The sequence below is a fragment of the Lissotriton helveticus genome, chromosome 1_1 (genome assembly GCF_964261635.1).
Source record: "Lissotriton helveticus chromosome 1_1, aLisHel1.1, whole genome shotgun sequence".
Classification (NCBI taxonomy): domain Eukaryota; kingdom Metazoa; phylum Chordata; class Amphibia; order Caudata; family Salamandridae; genus Lissotriton; species Lissotriton helveticus.
In genome coordinates, this window is record NC_136057.1 from 1,700,386,674 (window position 1) to 1,700,402,331 (window position 15,658).

General features: G+C 43.4%; 1 protein-coding gene across 5 annotated transcripts in view; it reads left to right on the forward strand.

Annotated features, from left to right (window-relative positions):
• Nucleotides 1–15,658, forward strand: part of MYO1A (myosin IA) — a 388,633-nt gene that overhangs the window by 274,741 nt on the left and 98,234 nt on the right. The window lies entirely within an intron of this gene.

Here is a 15,658-nt window from a genome sequence, read left to right on the forward strand (position 1 = left end):
GCCAAGCTCCCTGGATATGATTATTTGAGAGAGAATGCAAGAGTGACTGCGTTTTTGTTTATTTGTGTGAATCCGTATTCTTTTCAGGACTGGCACCTTTGCTCGTTTTCCTAGAAAATTGAAGACACGCGTCTTCTGCTCGGCCTGCGACTAGTACTAATGAGTCCTATCTGCCTAGTTACTACCATCTCACTTGGTACTTGGATTGTAATCCTGGTGTATTTATGCTTTAATTCACCTTGACATTTGCGAGCGGTAGGCCCTGAAACATTCTCAGTGGACCCACTACTCTCAATACCAAATCTTTATCAGCTCCTTAACCTGCAGGACACATGTCTTGAACACTGCTTATGGCCATTGCTATTTCTGTGAAATTGCACATCCTTCGACCCACTCATTGTGCCTTTGTTCTGGTTTATCAGCTGTGTGGAGCTTCACAAAAGAATAAATCCATACAGAAATTATTAGTGAAGAAATAAATAAGTATGGACCTTCTGTAGGTAACAATTCTACTAGAATCTAGGCCACAACTAGTTTAGATAGTTTATCTTGTTACAGTGCATCAGGACATAATGCTTTCCTGCGCTGGCACGACAATGCCAGGTGTCAGCCTGCCTACTATTAGCATTTGTCCATCGCAAGGACCAGCCTCTGATGACTCTATTGATGGACACCATTATGAGGGCTACTGAGTTCCTTGATATGGTGAGTTTGCTGTGAATGGTTCCACGAGCTATAGCACCAGAAGTCATACATTTCGACTAATATCACTATACTTTCCATGGTTTGCTGCATAATTTCTGGGTTTTTACCTGGACGTTTAGCAGTGAGGTCCATGAAGCACTGAATGTGATCAGTGGCCAGATAAATAAAGTTGTTATGAAGTTGAAAACCCTGTGATTCACAAAATTGCGAGATTTGTGACCCTAAAATGGCTTTTTGATATGTGCTAAACCTATTTTGCTAGTTGGAAAACCAATTCAGACTAGTAAAACGGGTTTACGACCTGTTCCAAATCACACTTTGAAGGAGCATTTCCACCTAGTAGTGATTGAATGGCATGTATTAATGATTGATGACAGTGATTGTGTTTGCAAACCATTGGAAAGTTACCAAGCCCAATCCACAAAAGGCCCCTGCACTCGTGGCGGAGGCCCTGCAGTCATGCAAGGGGCCTGCGTGTGGCGGGGGCATCGCACTCGTGTCGGGACCTCTGTACTGCAGTTACCCATTGCGGAGGTCCTGCCATGACTGCAGGGCCCCCAGCCATGTCTGTGGGCCCCCCGCTAGGACTCCGACTAAGAGGCCTCTGCCACAAGTGTGGAGGTCTTCTGTGAATCTGGTCAAACTCCTCAAATTAGGTGGGGAAGCATGGCCGGAGACTGGGCACGGAAACCGGCCTGGAAAACTGCCCGCTGGGCCCCCTGGAGGTGGAGGGGGGTGCAGACGAGCTGTTTGTCGATTTCGCCGATTTTGTTACAGGGGGCCGATATTGCAGGCCCCCTGTAACAAAAACGGCCCCCCAGAGGGCCTAAACCGGCCCCCACCCTAACGGCCCACCGGGGAAACGCCCAGTTCCCGCTGTGGCCAGTCCAGCCCTGTGGGGAAGATGGGAAGGTGACCTCAGAGGGAACAGGCGGTGGTACGGGGACTCTTAAGCCCCTCGATGTTTTCCAGAACTGGCTTTTTTATAGCGCACTGCTTCCTGTAGGTAACACAACTATATTAAAAAAAAAAAGGTATACTGTTTGGGAAAACAAACACGGATGTTGATCTCCTATTCATTACAGGCCACCATCCCTTTGTTTGGAGCCAATCACAGGGGTCACGCATTAGAGATCTCCTTAATTAATATTCATTAGGCAGGCCATTCTGCAACCCTCTACGACTGGATGGTTTGCAATGTGACCTTCGCTAGTGAGGTCCAATCACAAAATGAAAGTCTGGCCGCGCAACGGCTGTAATCAGTATTTGTTCATCGGGCCCATAGCTGTCTGACAACCTTCCCTTGAGCCCTTTGAAAGTCCTGCAAACCTGCATGTCTGCATGGCCACTTCCTGCCTATATGGCCACTTCCTGCCTGCCAACCCTTAACTAGCATGCGTTTGCCAAGTATTTAGGGGCCATATTTGTGTCCTTGGCTTTCTTGTCTGAGGGTACTGGACAGATCCAGAATACCAATAGCCACATTATAGAAACCATCTTTACATTTTGGTGGCACAAAAATTACCCTACATAATTTAAGTGGGTTCTGGTTCAATTTCTTGCACTTGTCGACAGTTTCAGAGGATTCACTTCTCTGTATGTAATATTCCTATCTAACCGCATGAGGGCAGTCTTGTACTATTTTCTGTCTTCTACCTAAAATCACGCACACCTGTCCTTCTGCCAATGCGTTTATCTTCCTTTTCTTCGCTATTCCTAACCCCCTCCTGTCTGCCACACGTCACTCTGCTCATCACTGCGTGCAGGATTACAATTCCACCGGCCAGCTGTAACCAGGCCGTAAGAGTGAGAAACAGACATCTGCAAGGTCCAGATTACACAATAGTGTAATAGCGCCAGAACTCATGCCACTTTTTGTCATATAAAGAAAGGCCTCAAATATTTAATCTATACTACTCTTAACATGTGCCATGAAAGCGCATGGATTATATCTTGGTCCGAACAATTACATAATTTAGCACAGTATTTGATCTTGATTTTAGGGTCCTGGAATCAGGGCCTGTTCTAGGATTTTTGGGGCCCCTGGCTAAAAGCCCCTCTAATTTACATTAGTTACACATTCAGGGCCCCGAAAGTTGCTTTGTACAGACTCCTCCTGGACCGCAGCTCCTCATCTCAGCCTCCTTCAAGCACCTCTTTTACAGCTCGTATCTAGCTGAAGGTGTGAGAATTGCTTGTGGGCTGAAAGTTAAAACTGGTGGGGGAGGGGGGGGCTAAAATCCTGGACAATTGGCTCCTGAAGTGTGTCTAAAAGGGCAGCCAGGCAGGAGGCCTAATTGCAGAACAAAATGCTGGACAGTGGGCGCCCTGCAGTGTGCCTAAAAGGGCAGCCAGGCAGGAGGCCTAATTGCAGAACAAACCTGCAAAATGTGTCTCCTTGCAATTGGGATAAGAGGAAATGTCTATCCCTCTCCCAGGCCTCCCCAAACTATCCCTTAAAGGCACAGGGAGTGGGCCCCCTTCCATTCGACCCAATGGCAAGGAGACATCTTTCTCTCTGTTGGATCGGTATGGATACATGAGGACCAGTGGTATGTTGCACTGGTGCGGAGCCCCATGCTGGTGGGCTGAGTGCAAGGCCCTGGGCAGCTGCCCACTTTGCCCATGCCTAGTGCCGGCCCACCCTGGAATGACGTTCCACTCTACTCTACACCACTCCACTCTGCTCTGCACCACTCAACTCTGGCACTCTACTCCACTCTATGCCGCTTCACTCTACGACACTCCACACTATGAAACTGCATGACACTCCACTCTACACCACTACATGACACTCCACACTACGCCACTCCATGACATTCTACTCCACCACACTCTATACTACTCCACTTCATGACACTTGACTCTATGACAATGTATGCCACTCCACAACGGTCTACGCCGCTCCAATCTATGGCACTCCATGACACTCCACTCCATGCCACTCTACACCACTCTATGACACTCTTCTCCACTCCACTCCACCCTTCGACATTCCACTCTATGGAACTTCACGCCATACTGTGGCACTCCAAGCCACTTTATGCCACTCCACGGCACTTAACTCACTTCTACATCACTCCACTCCACAGCACTGTACGCCATTCCACTTTATTACACTACCCTACTTTAGCTACTCCACTCTATGCTACTCCACTCTACGATACTCCACGACCATGTACGACACTCCACTCTACTCTATCCGCTCTATGCAACTCTACGTCACTCCACTCCACTCTACGAAACTCTACTTCAATCTGCACTGCTCCATTCTGCGTCACTTCACTTTTTGCCACTACTGTATGCCACGCAACTCTATGCCACTCCACTCCACTCCACTTCATGATACTCTACTCCGCTCTATGATATTCTGTACCACTTCACTCTGTGACACTACTCCACAACATTGCGCAACTTTAGTCTACAATACGCTATAGCACTCTACTTCACTCTATGCCACTCCACTCTAATCCACTCTATGACACTTCTCAACACTTCATCCAAACAACTCCACTTTATGACACTCCACTGTTCAACATTCCACTGTTCAACATTCCACTGTACGCCACTCCATTGTACACCACTCGACTCTACGACACTCTACTGTACAACAATGTACTCCACGCCACTCTACTGTACGACACTCCACTCTTCTCTACACCACTCCACTCTGCTCCACGCCACTCAACTCCACTCTACGCGACTCCACTCTATGCCACGCCATGATACTGCACTCTGTCACTCCACTCTACAACACTCTACTCCACAACACTTTACACTACTCTGTGACACGCCACTGTACGACAGTGTATGCCACTCCACAACACTCTACATCAATTTTAATTCACGCAATGCCACTCCATGAATTTTCACGAAACTCCACTCCACACCATTCTACACCACTCCACGAGACTTCTCATCACTCCACTCTCCGTCACTACACTCCACTCCACTCTATGACACTCTATGACACTCCTTATGGCTCACCTATGACACTTGCCGCCACTTCACTTGGCTCCTCTCTACGACACTCCACAGCACTATGCACCACTTTCTTCCACTCTATGCCACTCCACTTTATGAGACTTTCCTCCACTCTATGCTACTCCACTCTACTCTTCACCACTCTCCTAAATACCATGCCACTCTACGCTTCTCCACTTTACAATACTCTACTCCACTCTACTCCACTCCACTCTACACCACTTCACTCTACAGTGGTGGCTCCTCCGGTAAGGCAGAGGAGCGTTGTCGCAGTGTTCACCAAGTGAGCAATTGAAAATGGAAAAATAAAATTGTAATAACTTAACGATATTATAATTTTATTTAAATGTACTGGCTCAGTTGTTTGGGGGTGGGGCTGTTTAGAGGCTGGAGGAGCAGTGGTGGCACCCCCCTAAGTGCGCATGACTATATGGCCAAACATTCATGCTCACTTTGCATATTCTACACCTAGGCTGCATTCCAACCTGGGTGGAGAACATGCCCAAGGTCCCATTCCCTGTCTGAGCGCCGAACCACAGCACTTAGACCAATCACAACACTGCATTGCAGCATTGTGATTGCTCAGGAGAGCCTCGGTGCTCACCAATCACAACGCTGCATTGCAGTGTTGTGATTGGCTCAGGTGGCCCTGGGTGCTTCCTGCTTCCACAGAAGCCAGGAAGAGAATGAGAAGACAGAGGAAAGGCGGCAACCGGCGGCATCCAGGTAAGTGGATTTTTTTTAATGTATTTTTAATTCCCTCCCCCTCCCTCTGCTTCCTCCGCTCCCCACGCCCGTTTAGTAGCAGCCGCTACTGTCACTCTACCACACTCTACTCCTCGCCACTCTACTTCACTCATCAGCAATGCCCGGACAGATGGGGCCCCTAACATGCTCCTACCTGCACTGTTTAGAGCCGACCCCACACTCTGGTCCGAACATCTGGCCCCACAATTTTTACATTTCCTAAACACTCAGGACATACCAGAATCGTGGAAAGGAGCAATAATTCATCCAATCTTTAAAGGAGGCAGAAGAGCCGATCCTAAAAACTACAGGATGATAGCACTCCTAGATGTAGACTCCAAATACTTCACAAGCCTCCTGTTGGAAGACCTGTCGTCCTGGGCATTAAAAACTCAGGGGCTGCCATTTAATCAGACAGGCGTTGTGGCTAAATCAGGTACCACTAGTAACCTATTGGCCCTATCCGTACTTATGGAGAAAGCAGCATCCTCAAAAATGTCATTACACTGCTGCTTCGTGGACTTTAAAGCGGCCTTTGACCGGGTGCCTAGGTACCTGTTATGGCACAAATTACAAAAATGGGGAATCCCGAGTGACCTGTTAAAATCAATAATCTAACTTCATTCAAACACCTGGATTCGTATCAAGCTGGGTGACGGGTCACACGTGTCTAGAAAAATACTGACTTTCTGTGGGGTCAAACAAGGGTGCGTGTTGGCCCCCCTCTTATTCAGTCTCTTCATTTCTGATTTATCCCATCAATTGGACAAGGTCAACTCTCATCCCCCTCTACATGGTGGATCCCGAATTATTAATTTGCTCTACGCCGACGATCTTGTTTTATTCAGCCACACGAGGGTCGGTTTACAGAGACTTCTTGACCAGCTGCTTTGTTTTACATTAAGCAACGCTCTGGAACTAAATCTCTCAAAAACAAAAGCTTTCACCTTTGGAAATGGGAAGCACCAAACTGGTGGGTGGTTCTTTGATGGCAAAAAAATTGAAACAGTGACATCGTACAAATATTTGGGCATCTACATGGATTCCAAGGGCACCTTTGTAAAACAGAAAGAAGCGGTCAAAGCAAAAGCATTGTCCCTCGAAGTAGCATCAATAAAACTTTCAAAACAGTCACTTGGCCCTAGCGTATCCCCCCTCCTGACAGTCATGAAGGAAAAGGTTACAAACTGTTTAACCTATGGTCAAGAAATAATGTTGGGGACCAATTTGTTAATGCTGAATAAAACAACAACTCAAATATTTAAATGAGCCTGGCACCTTCCGAAATCAGCATCACCAGCTCAGATCAGGCTCGAGTTTGGCCTTCTGAACTACGAAGGTGTCGGAGCAGGTGCATTCATCAAGTTGTGTCATAGACTGCATAACTCAAGGGAAGGAAGCCTGGAGGCCAAGTTGTGGCAAGAAATATCAGCAGGGCAATCAAGTCAAAAACACCGACGTTACCTTGAACACTCATTGAAACTGCTCGATGTTGTGGATTATTGGGGTACCAATCTGCCCCAGCAGGCACTAAAACTGTCCATTAAAAGAAGTGTTTGATTCTGGTCTTTCCATCGGGACAAGGCACAATTGTCTAAAAGAAAACACGGCTGGTCTATAATTGCAGAGCTCAAACCCAGACCAGAGGCCCCATATCTTTCTAGCACTTACGCAGCCGTCTGGAAGAAAAGATTTATGGCACTAAGGATGAGCGAATGGCCCTTTTTAAAACATTTCCCAGCATGGCGTCGCTTAAACGAGGACATTAATTGTAGGGGCTGCGGTCATCACTTAGAAACAATCGAGCACGTGGTGTGTGTTTGCCCTGCATTTCGTAACGATAGAAGTCGGTTGGTGCAGGGCGAATGGATCAAACACGGCGTTCGATCATGCCGGCAAGCCATTATATCAGCAATGAATCCTAACAACACAATGCTCAATGTTCGGTTTACAAAATGTGTCTTTAAAACTGCAAAAAATCTTAACTCTGTAGGTTTACAGCAACCATCGTCATAATCTGTGATTCTATGACCTAACTGGGACCTCTGTGTTCTCTATCAAACTTCAAGACTCTTATTGTTGGTGCCTTTTGCTTGTATTACTGAAAGTTAAGGGTGGGTTTCACACCCATCAACAAGGTCATCATGCTTTTAACTTATTTTAGCCGTTTTTTGCTCATTTAAAAAAAAAAAATTATATATATATATATATATATATATATATATATATGTCACTACTGTATTTTTTTTAACACTTTTAACTTCTTCCTGTTGCACTTAAGATGAAATGTGTTCTCTTGTTTGTTTTATCCTAAATTGTCATGGTTTTAAGTAATCGAACAATAAACAAAAATTCTTCCTAAAATTCTTCTACTTCACTCTATGCCACTCTACGCTACGTCACTCAACGCTGCTTTACTCCACTCCACGACACTCCTCTCTGCTCTACATCACTCCCCTCCACTCTACGACACTCCATACTACAATACTCCATCCACAACACTCCACCCTATGACACTTCACTCTACAACACTCCACTCTACAACACTCTACGCCACTTCACGTCTCTCCACAACACTCCACTCTACAACACTCCACTCCATGCCACTACGCTACTGCACTCTACACCATTCACTCTACTCCACTCCATGCCACCCCACAACACTCCACTCCACACTATGACAGTCTACTCCACGACACTCTACCCCACAACACTGCACTCCACACTACACTACTCTATTCCACTCAACTCTACAACACTCTATTCCATGACATGACTTTCTACGCCACTCCACTCTACCCCACTCTACTCCACTGTATGCCTCAGTACTCTACTCTACAACACTCCACTGCACTCTATTCCACTCCAATCCACACTACTCTTCTCTACACCACTAACTTTAGGCATGCTGAACAACAGCCACGCTGGTGTACAACATGGCTACAACACATTGACAAAGCCAATAGTTCCCACAAAAGCAGACCTATTGTCTTTGTAATGCTTGTTATCTTTTCTCTCTCATTTTAACATCACCTGTCTTCCAGTGACAACTCTGTCATTCTAATGATTGTTTTTAGGATTTCAGTGCAAACATTATTGCTAATGTGGAAAGTTATTTGGCTGTGAACACACCTATGACCTATTGAGTGAACGAATATTAACTTACAACCTAGTTCATTTTATCTAGCAGCAACGAGTTCCTCACACATACCTTATTCTATGTAATAGTAAGAAACAAACAAGCTCAGCAAAAATTAATCTTTAACACCATAGCGCATGATTCACGGACTGTGTAAAACAGTGCATCATTGATTTATTTCTGCGACTTGTCATGATTTTCACTTTTTCAGGGATTCACAATTTCCTAATGTATATGGCATGGGAAAATAAGGAAATCTGTAATGAATACTCCAGTGAAATGGGCAGAAGGTGGACAGTACGCTAAAGGGCGCACACTGTAGTAGGAGGCAAGACAATGTATAGCCAGATATATGTGCCCTAGTGTACCCTACCTGCTGTCCCGTAACAGCAGCTGCGTGCCTTCTATAATGTACTGGTAAAAACTACCACAGCATTTTGTGTTTGGTGATTTCTTACCTGACTGTGATCATTGTTGAGTATTCAGTTAAAAGCATGTCACAGTCAGCTCTTATTTATGAAATGGACAATTGCGTTGTTTAGAATGATCTAGAAAAAAACGCGATATAAGGAGACTAGCCTTTCTTTTTCCCAAGTGTTCACCGTTAAATGCATCATGTGCGAAGAGTAACCTATTCATGATTAAGGCTCAGAAAGAGGAGCCGAAATGCATCAAATTCATTTGGCGCCTTGCTGTCTTTTGAAAATAAAATACTTGCTGTCCAATCGCCAAGAATCGGCTTAAGCAACTTCCTTTGATGGGTAGAGAGTGTTGGATGTATTGCGGTACGTGATGCCAGCGGCGTCACTAGGGGGGTGCGGGGGGTGCGGACTGCACTGGGTGACACCTTCACATGGGGTGACACCAATTTGGTTACGCTCTGCAGCCTCGCCTCCGCTCTTTTTAATCAAGAGGATTAGTGTCTACAAACTGCAAGGAGCAATCAAGGTGGACGGCGGACGGCCTTACGTGCAGGTCGAGCACGCCGACCAGGCATTTGCCAACTCATTCCTACTGGGGCAGCTGTTGCCCACATGCTGGGGCCACCTGAGGAGGTCGGTAGCTTTCTACAATGGTATATATATCCAAACTCCAAGCCCCCAAATGAGGAAAGTAAGGAAGCTCCACACCAGGAGACTTTACAATTTCTTTATTGTGCACAAATACTACGTTTCGGCGTGCCGCCTTTATCGAGTGATTTGTGCCATCAATTTCCTTGCAAAATAAAATAAGGGGAAAGGTTCATGAACATGGAAGAAATGCTAAACATGCTAAAAACTTATCGTTTTTACAAAAACAAACAATTGATTAATTTTCTTAATACAGAATAGAATTTATTTTCTTAGGATTTAAAACATGATTGTTTGACAGCGTCTAAAAATGTATCTGTAAGATCGATTGTTATATTCACAGACATTGTCCGAGTATCAATGAAGTTCATTCAAAGTCACAATCCAACAGAACTCAATGGTTTAGGTAAAAAAGATGCTGGATCATCATGTCACATGTTAGGATTCCACAATTAATCATTATTTAAGAATGACGTCAATATTGCAGAATTTTACATGTTTGTTTTGCAAAAAATTGTAATAATAATAATATTTTGCGCTAGGCATCATAATAAATTTACAATTCACAGTGTGATTATTCAACAGACGGTATATGCACCCATGATTAACTAACTAATGTATACTCATTGAAAGTATTCTTGATTATAATCAAATGAAGAACCAAATAAAAATATATATAATCGGATAAAATTTCACCAGCCATAAGTCATGTACTTATATATTGCGAATTATAAATGCATTTTTCAATCATGCCAGCTGGTGTAATATCACCCAATCCTGAGTAATGTACTCATTGAGCTTTTATATACATTCCTGAGTTATGTACTCATAATACAGATATATTACTTGGGTAAATAAGGTAAATATTCAACACAATTTGACCAAGGATTTCAACAGTCAAAAAAGATATGTACCAATCCTGCCTCCTATATTTATGATGTAGTAGCCTGTACTGATTGTTAATTCCCCTGATAGAGCGCGCGGGTCACCTGACCAATAATTTTGCCACTTCTGGCTTCGGGCCCATATATTTCAAATCACCATATACATTGATCAGATGACCTCACGCTCTGCTATCAGATATTTGTGAGTTCCTTTCGTTATTCTTCAGCGTACCCGACTTACCATCCACCGACACGGGTACCTATGACCACAATGGATCAGGAAGCTAGCTGTAAAAGGAAAGGCAGCAAAATACAAACCCAACAAAATAATATTCAATACCTTTTGTAAAATGACCACGGACAACTGGAAGTTTTAAAGTCTTTATCTAATTTAGTAAAATTCAGAAATCATCAAATTCACAGTAATTAAACAATCGATAATCAGAATAACAGAAAGTACATAGCTGAATAGCAAATAAGTCAGTGCAACCATTTATAAACTAATGGAACCAGGACACACTTAAATGAAGGATCAGGAATTAAAACGTTTAAAACGAATCACTAAAGATGGGATAGGCTTTGATTAGGACTAGTATTCTAGAATTATTTCAAGAAAAATGAGACAGGAGTTCGGGACATTTATCTCTATAGGAGAGTCTAAGAAGAGAGACACGCTATGCTTTAAGGCAAAAGTTCTTTAGACAGTTTAAGTAAGGAGGTTCTAGACCATATGAGGAAATGACAAACTGCAATGCAAAATATAATTTCTAACAGGTAGGATAACATAGGAACACGTTACGAAACAAATGTAAATGACTTTATGATTCAATAGTTGCGGAAAGCATGGAAAATTAACATATGCAAAGGTATGTCTTTATTAAAGCAAAAGACAGAAATTCAGAAAGGTGCAAGGTTTCAGAGCTTTCAGAGTGATATTTACCTAGACTGGTGTGGAAACCAAACCCTGGCCACGGGTCAGTTAAGGACAGGAAACCCTCAAGGAAGGATACCCCTCAATGGACAGCAGGTGCAGTAGGGACACCCAGGACAGGACAGGAAACCCTCAGATTAGGGATCAGGACAGGACCTCTCGGACAGGACCCTCAGGACAGGACCAGCACCCGCAGTTCGGAAGCAACGCCTGCGCTCCACCCTCTCTGCAGCTATCGATCAAGACCCCGATTGGGTCAGCGAACTCCCAGCAAAGTGCTCCGCCAGCACTTTAAGGTTTAGTAAAACCCTAGTCTATGGTCAAATTTCGGACAGAGTGCTCCGCAGCTCTCTGTATCTTCAGTCACCTATTGAGTGCGTTGGGTCAGTGACAGGTCAGCTAAACCAGACAAGTCGGACAATTTCCCTAGGTGAACCCAGGGTAGTTATACTGTTTTGGGACGGTGTACCACCCCCCAATGTTGCAAAGTGTCAGAATCCCTCAATTTGGATTGGTCCTAAGGTAGGCTTTGGGTAACACACCAATCAGAATAGACTATTTGGAGGCCTAATTTACATCTCTGGGTACCGCCTAGTGAGATTGGGGTTCCCATGAGAAAGACCAGTGGAATACAATGAATTGTTAACAATTGTTTCAATATGGGCACACATGACTCCGTCCTGCTGGGTCCCAGGTCGTTTTCTCAGGAGCATCTTGCCCATCTCTGCCAGCTGGCTGAGTTCCACTGTCCAATGTTGCCACCTTTCAGCGCACCACGAGTCTGCACAGAAGAGACCTTCAATATGGCTCCCAACCGGTTCGGACCCCCATTTCCCGCAGTACATGAAAAGTAAGCGAGAACAAATTAATACATAGAAATAAACGTATGTAAACACATCATTGGGTTTGTACTTTAAACTTATCATTATAAAAATATACTATGCAATTGAAATGTTAGCAACATATACACGCTCACAAGAGCATTACCACGTTATTCACGAAAGCTGTGTATTACGCATGCGCACCCTTTCCCACCAAAACTTATAACTCCGCCAGGTCACGTGAGTGTGACTGACGCATGCGCAGAAGAACTTTTCAAGCGGCGGCCATGTTTTAGAGACATGGATTAGTTGTATTAGAAAACACATACGCAAGCTTCCTCTACCTCGTTCGAATATAAAAATAAAAGATTAGTAAGACGTACAATTTATTAATTGATTACACACGGGCGAGGTTCATGACTCGAGCAAGTCGCGATGCGATGCTTGCTCTATCAATCCCCTCTTTGATGATATTTACTATCATCACAAAATAATGGAACCAGATGCCAACTTCTCACACCTTATACAACTCAATCTCTTCCAACAAGCGATTCAGCTTCTCTTTCTCATCTTTGGTAGGGTGAGAATTTTTCACCTTTTTGTATATCTGATTATTCATTTCCTCTAATTCAAGCTCATCCACACTTCGTTTCACTCCTCCTGCATTCACTTGATGCTTTCTGGTGTGCTTACGACATTTGCAACAGACAAATATGAAAAATAGGATAAGACCTATAATTCCAATTGGCATCAGTACCTTGAACAATAAGCTTTTACCTAAGCTAGCAAACCAATGACCTACATTTGAGAGACCATCTACCAGTCTCTTCCAGGCACTGTCAACCTCGAGTGGTTTGAGTTCCCTTTCCAAATTAGTAATGTTTTTCACATATCTTTTGAGCTGCACACTTTTGTCCGGAATATAAGTGCAACAATGTTGCGCCTTCAACATCCGGCAGACTCCGCCCTCTTTTGCTAATAAGGTATCAAGAGCAAGTCTGTTCTGCAAAACCATTGATCTGATCGCAACCAGTTCGGTATTGACCAGCAGAAACCCATGAGCTGTGTCAGTAGACAACACATCCACTATGGTGGACAATTTGCAAATTCTGTGAGTGTTCAGAACCACTCCCACTCCAGGTATCAGTGCACTGAAAATACTACCCATTATTTCACCTACGCTTTCTCTTTTACTACGCACTAAGCCATTAGTATTTTCACTGCTTCCAGCAACTTTGTTCACATGGTATATTTTCGGGAAGACAATGCCAAAGTAGCAGCTTCCATACCAGTGATCCGGCAATTTGAAATAAGCCTTGTCTCCACATATATAATATATTCCAGGAAACACAGGCTCTGACCCATTTTTGAAACCCCATCCTCCAATTACCTTGTAATTATGTTCACATTCACTGGAACCAATGAAAATGTTATTATAATAGCTAGTCTTCTCACGGTGAAGACATAGCTTTCCTTTCTTTTCAAAATCCAGCAACAGAGCAGGACCCGCCCCACCATTTGAGGTGCCTTCCATGTTCTCAGCCCATTTTGGCGTTTTCTGTCTTTCGTCATCTGCCTTTCTTTTTATTTTTATTCTCCTCTTCTCTGCCATGTTCAGGAATATCTTTTCCTGTTCACGCAAAGAACAGGTCAAGTTATCTCTGTGTGCGTCACCTATGTCGATATTACCTATAGTCAGAAAGTATTCGCCCTTGTAGCGAGTAACGTCACTTTTGGTATGTACAGGATTCAAGTTCCCACGTATAGGAAGTTCAGAAAAGATCACGTCATTGTTAGAGTAATAGTACTGTAACGGTCCTCTTTTGTAAAATAAGCTTGCTAAAATGCTACAGGAAATTCCATAGGTCAAGGGCAGGTGATGGTATGTCACGCCTTCAGCCACAGAAGTAGGTAGCTTCATGCAGACATAGCAATCTTCAATTTCCATAGTCTCTACATAGTGTATTAACAAGTTTGCGAAAACATTTAAATGCGTTTTATTCTTTACTCCATGATAATGTAGTCCTCCCTCATCTGGTGCTTCTAGGTCTCGTTTTATTTGTCTTAGTGCTCTCTCATGTCTTGCTACACTTTGTGTTGTTAGTTCTTCAGTCTCAGTATTTACAATCTCAGTAGGGTCAATATTAGTATTTTTGCTCACCGCAAAAGGAATGAAAACTGTTAGTCCTATCCAAACTATTATCACTATAACTATACTACATACACATACCTTGCAGCATGTTTTGCAACGACTGCAACTAGGTCTACCATTCACGTTTGAATCAGACATTTTGGCTCAGAAGAAGTTTCTCTTTTTTTTTTTTTATAATTTTTTTTATTGAACATAGCAATGGTTAATCAGTGGTACAATGCATCTTTACAGTTTTAAATAAATAAATAAAGAAGAAAGACATCTATATACAGATATATATCAGACATGAGAATTAGGAAAAGGGGAAGAGATTCATCGAGCACAGCAAAAAGGGAATACAGATAACGATTTAATCTAGAAGGGACTGTGCAAAATCCGCAATTTATAAAGTGACGTTGTAAAAAAGTGCAAAAGCCTACAATAAAGTGCTACTGCATGTGCAAAAAACTATGATACAGCGATATCCCAAAAAAGTGCGAGTGCTTTTAATTGTACTAACCCTTTCTTTATCTTTATTCTACCTTTGCTGCTCATCCCTCCTTCAGTTGAACCAAATCCCCAAAATATTTCCAATTCCTTTCAAATCTCTTAATAGAACCTACTCTGCCCGCATATGCTTTTTCAAAAAGACAGGTTCTCCTCATCTTATTGAACCATTTTATAAGTGATGGAATTTCCCTTGATTTCCAGTTTTGTAATATTAAAGAGCGGGCAATCGCACATGATATAAATATAAATACCTCCTCCGATTTGTTGATATTGCTTCTATCCTTGCTTATTCCAAACAAGGCTACTTCTACCGTTGGCGAAAATGGTCTTCCAATGGCCAATTCAATTTGCGCGAATATCTCTTTCCAGAATGGCTCCAACATCGGGCAGGCAAAAAAAATATGATACCAGAAGAAGTTTCTCGACCCCTCTTTGTGTCTTTACACCAGTAGCTTACTTTGTGCAAATTCACGGTGGCTCGTCTTCTTCTTCGGCAGAGCACTCAGCGACTGGTTCTCCGTCGCTCTCGTCAGTTATATCAAGATCTTCAAATTCTTCCAAAACGAGCGTCCATTCAGGAGACTTGTACTTTTTGTTTTGTCTTTTTATTCGATCGCTCCTTCTTTTGGAAGTGTCTTCTGGTTGTTCGGCTATGCGAGCACTTCTCCTTTCTTCTGCACGTTTTTCTTCTACCGTTTTTATTCTCAGCCTCAATTTCTTTATGAATCCAGGCTCA